This window comes from Setaria italica, chromosome VII (genome assembly GCF_000263155.2).
Source record: "Setaria italica strain Yugu1 chromosome VII, Setaria_italica_v2.0, whole genome shotgun sequence".
Lineage (NCBI taxonomy): Eukaryota > Viridiplantae > Streptophyta > Magnoliopsida > Poales > Poaceae > Setaria > Setaria italica.
In genome coordinates, this window is record NC_028456.1 from 16,931,486 (window position 1) to 16,937,174 (window position 5,689).

The window sequence follows — 5,689 nt, forward strand, 5'->3', positions numbered from 1 at the left end:
CCCATCTGGTTCCCTCTCCCCCGCTTGCTGCCCCTCCCGCTGGACAGCTCGACCCCCGCCGGCCGCTGGACCCCGTCCGGCGACCGGTGCCTGAACCATGGGTGCCAGAACTTCAACAGGAGCAGCAACATGGTGATTTTTTTTGTTTTTTCAGTTTTGATCTCAAAAACTGATTTGTTTTGTATGCCTAGTTCATTTCATAGTCAAAATTAGATTGATTTGTTGTTGCAATCCTAGATTACAGTAGAGTACATGCAAAATTGATTCTATTTGTTGTCTGTATTAGAAAAATATGGACAGTACCATTTAAGTGAAGTAGATTAATGCCTTCTAATATGAAATTTGTGAGTTGGATAGATGCCTGAAATTGATTGGAACTCGAAGAACATTCGGGGTGCTCTGTATGTTATTTGCCGAACAAGTTGGAAAAGGAAATCGGCCAAACACACACTTAACTGCACTTGGTTATGCTGAGGTTGAGAAAGGGTTCAAAAATAGGATTGGAATTGTGGCTACCAAGGGTCTGATCAAGAATAAATGGGACAAGTTGAAGGAAGATTTCAAGGCATGGAAGAAACTAATAATGAGGCAAACAGGGATTGGTTGGGACCCTATAAAGAAGACTATTGCTATGGATGATGAATGGTGGAAAAAAGCTGGAGTTGTAAGTTGGTTCAAAATTTTTGATATATTTGTTTTGCATATGTCAATTCTGTTGGTAATATTTATAATAATATGTGTTGTTTTGCTTATTTCAGGACATTCCGGGTTGTGGAAAGTTTAAAAAGAAGGGCCTTGAGAATGAAGATGAATTAGCCAAGTGTTTTGCTGACATCACTACTACCAGTATTGATCATTGGTCTCCTCATGTTGTTGTGAATGTTGAAGCAACAGAAAATGTTGATGAGACACAAGATGAGGCAACCAATTTTTGAGTCACAAGATGATGCTTTCATTCCTGAAACACAAGAGGAGGATATTGGTATTTCTCCTCCACTTGCGAGTGGCAAGAGATTGGCAAGGCCTGTTGAAGGAAGTGGCAAGAAGGCGAAGTCTGAAAATGCACTCCTAATTCAAGAAGCAGTAACAAGAATGGCAAGTTCAGCCAATTAATATGCTTCGAAGAGACATGGAAAATATTCTATTGATGAAGTGATGGAGGTTGTGATTGCTTGTGGAGCCAGCTATGATAGCAATGAACATTACATTGCGTCTGAACTATTTGTGAAGAAGGAGCAAAGGGAGATGTTCATGGCCATGCCTACTAATGAGATTATGTTCAATTGGCTTAGGAGGAAATACAATGACAAATATGAAAAGTAAAAATGGTACTGACATGGATTATTGTCACATGTATGCCATATTTTATTTATCTTAATGTGCACTTTATTTTTGTGCTCAAGTTGTATCTTACATTTCATTTATGTCAATGTTCATAGATGTCTTCAAGTGAGACTGATGACTCTAGTGATGATGGGGAATTTTTTTAAAAATGGTTGAGACCGGTGCTAAACTAGCACAAAGTTATGTTGACATGTATATGGACAAGGTACCGCCGAGGTTTATGTTTTCACAACAAAGTGGAATAGAATGGCTGATGGAGACGATAAACGCTCCAGGAAGTGTCATCAAATGCTTCGGATGAATGAGATTATTTTTCATGATCTTCATGATGTGTTGGTTGAGAGGTATGGATTAAAACCATCCAAACACATGAATACATATGAAATGCTTGCAACTTTCCTATTCACATGTGGTACAGATTAAAACCATCCAAACACATGACAATCTACCCTCAAAATCCTCTTTTCTGGAGCTGGGACACCCTTCCAGCCAAACACTTCCATCAGACAGCTCCAACTCCACCCACAGCTGGCTCCACCTAGAGTTCTGGAGTGGAGCAGCTCCATCCAAAGTTGGGAGCCATGCTAAATAGGACCTAAGTATATAATACTCGATTATCCACGCGAGTGCCCAAGCTAAGTACGGACCCACACGCATTCCTAGCTTACGCTTAGCTTTTATACTTTGCTTGAGAGGAACCTAGTCTAGAAATGATGAGTAGTATTAAATTTTAAGAATGAACGTAAACATTAGATTATGTACAATGATAATTAATGAGCCATCTATTCGATGCCATGTAAATCTATTTTGATAAGTGAGATAAGACACTACTACAAAAAGGACATTTAGTTACTACTGACCAAATATGGATCGGGTACTAAATTTGGTAGTCCTTGGAGACCGTTTAGTACCGGGTGGTAGTATGAAATAGTTCTCCACCGGTTACTTCAAAAGGAAACCATCTCTGACACAATCATAATTACTGTGTAAATGATTGATGGGAAAGGCTCGCGTGAGACTTGAAGTCCCAAGTTCGAATCTCACGCACGGAGCATATTTTTCCTAAAAATCATTTGACTTGTGACTTTTTGTGTGCGGTACCCTCTTTAGTACCACCTTAGCGGTACTGGTTGGAAAATCGGTACTAAAAGTATTCCCGACCAGTTGGTACTAAGGGCCTGTTTATTTGAGTTTCCTAGCAATTTCTCAGCGTGAAAAGTAAAAGCTCAAACAAACAACGAACATCTCATGCAGTTTCCGAAAATTTAGAAACCTAGAAAAGCTATGTTTATATAGAAAGCTGGAAAGCTTAGTTCTAGGAGCTTTCTAGCTATCTAAGTCCAGAAAACTAAACACATTTACTAAAGTTATTGTTGGATTTTCGAAAAAAACATTCAAAATTTGAAGTGCAATTGTGTTTTTACCCTCATTTTTTCAACATTGTGATTTTGCCCTCAACTATTCACTGGTCAATGCGATTTTGCCCTTGGTCTTTGCATATTTGCCCTTGTTTTGACCATTGATTAGGGGAAAAATGCATTGACTTGTGAATAGTTGAGGGCAAAATCACAAAGTTGAAAAAATAGGGTAAAATCACAATTACAATTCAAAGCAGGATTGTTTCTTTTCATAAATTAAGAAAATAAAATTACTACGAGATAATATATTGTATATGTTGTTTGTCAAGTTATCTCAAGATTAAGTCGTAAATGTATGAGATCTCGTATTAGCAACACCAATGTACTTAGCTTTAGCCACTAGGGACAGCTGTAGGACCATATGGGTATATGTTGTTATATATCGTTTCTATTGAGATCCACACACTATAAAATAGAACCAACTATCTTGCCACTGGGGGTTTGGCTAATTCTAACAAATGTACTATGTGACCAACACATGGTCTACTACAACAAATCTTATTTGTCCTATTAACTATGCTGACATTAATTTATAAAGAATCATAAATGCCCTTAACAGGATCATGCATCTTACGGTGCCATCAAGAAAAAAAAATCCAACAAGATAGCTAATCCACTCACGGAGATCCGTTGTTCCGGCTTGAGACAGAGGATCGGAGCTGCTCACGATTGAGAACAGCTTGGCCTGCCCTTGTTTGAAACAATCGCGGTAGCATCCGGATTGTAATTTTTGCATCTCAGTCAGACCCTTTTTCTTTGACAACACATAGTACTAATGGAGACGCTCGTACAAGCACACACCAGTCCCAATGTATGTAAACACGCACACCGTGCTCCGTCAGTGCATACGACAGATAAGTGCTCCTTTACCCTTCTTTTCATAACACATGGCAACCGTGAACGATTCCATCTTACCTGAGAGTAGTAGCTGGCGTCGCTCCCGTCCCCCACGTCGCTCCTCAGGAGCGACACAAGCGGACCCCAAATCCCACCGCCGCCACCCCATCTCCCTCCCCCCACGTCTCGCCACCGCCGGAGCTGACCCGCCGGAAGCTAGGAGGGCGGCGGCGGGGCAGAATCGCCCATTTCGAGCTGGTCTCGCCCGGATCTGGCAGCACCGGCGGGGTGTGGTGATAGCGCCGGCTGTCCTCCGCTCCGGCGGCCGCTGCAACCGTCGGCGACCGGCCAGCGGCTCCCATTTCACCTGGCAAACCCTAGGTCGTCGCCATGGTCCGCCGCCGGCCGCTGGTGGCAGATCTGCCACCCCTGGCCTCGGATCTAAGCGTCCCCGGCCCGGGGGCCATCCTTGACGACGACAGCCTCTACCCGGGGTGGTACCCGGCCCGTCTTCCGCTAGGCTCTTGTGGCCAGCTCTGCCGTTTCTCGGGTTGGTTCTGCACCGTCCGGGCTCCAGAGGTCTGCGTTGCATTCAAGACAGCACCGAATTTGAGGTGAAGTATTTTAGGTGCTTGAGGTCACTGTCCAAATCGACTCCGTACGATTTCTACGTGATAGTGATTAGCAGAGCAGTAGGACGATTTTAGCGTCAAGAGTTCAAAGTACGAAGGATTGTTGTTGTACATGGATAAAGCAAGGTAGCAAGCTTGAAGCAAGGACATGAAAGAAATTTGAAGCTCAATCTTTTTAGCTTTCTTTTTTTTCCTAATTTGAGACTCGGAGTCTAAAAACTCATGTAACTTTTGGATATATACTTGTGGATATAGAGGCCGGATTTCTATCCGTTATCTAAACAAACTCATACGAACATGCACCATATACACACCATGCCTCAGAAAGTCCTTGAGAGGTTGGACCGACAAATCACGTAGCCTATGATAACAATAATATGCTCGAAATGTAAACACCCGTCCAAAGTCAGAGATTCAAATATAAATGTTCATTGAGGTTCCATCAAATGAAACCGACCTACCATTAGTCCTCTTTTAGCAATGCATTTCACTAGCACGACGAGTCAATGGCAGCAGCGAGAGAACCAAATTAAATAAAAAAAATTAAAACGTGTGAGGTGACTACCTTGATTTGTCAACAGAAAATCTGCTCATAGTTCTCAACATATGATTTAATCATTAAAACACACTCACCATATAGAAGGTTCGACGAGTTAAAGTCATCTTCATCTCCAATTTTCCTATATTTTTGAGGCAGTTTCATTATCCTAAAAAACACACTGGGTCTTGACAAAGAATATAAGCAATTATTTCTCAGTCTGCAATTCATCTCAAACATCAAGATCACAGTCATCCGGGTGTCCTTGAAACGTATGATTTTTCTTATAAATTCGTAGCATCGTTTTCCCACGTATAACAGACCCCTCTCAATTCACAATACACATCATCACAGGCATTTGTAACAAACAATCACATGCATAATTCACAACCACCATTAGAAACATTATTCATAAACACCACAGGCATAATTCAACATAAGCACGTAACAATCCATAAATCCAAGTTCAAGTCACAATGTAGTTTCAACCAAGTTCACAACAAAGTCTAGTTCCGTGGAGGCCAAGGAGACCACTGCGACAAATCTTGATCTTCATTATTCGAAGCCGCCGATTGATTCTGCACATAGGATAGGACATTCTGAGCTAACATATAAAGTTGTCAAAATTAAAGTATTGAATGTAAAGCACAATGTGTCAAGTGACTCACAGGAGTAGTCGTGGGTGGCTGAGGCGGAGGGAACATCATTGGCGGTGGCGGAGGCAAAGACTGACCCATGCTCGAAGCAAAATTCTGCATGTACTGGAACATCTGCTCCATCCTAATCCGATTTTCTTCCTCCATCCTCCGCCGCATGTCCTCCATCTGCGCCGCCATCTCCTCTTGTTTCTTCCTTGCTTCTTCCACCTGGGCCTACAATATTTCATTGACATGTTATAATGCAAAGCTAAAGTATAACAA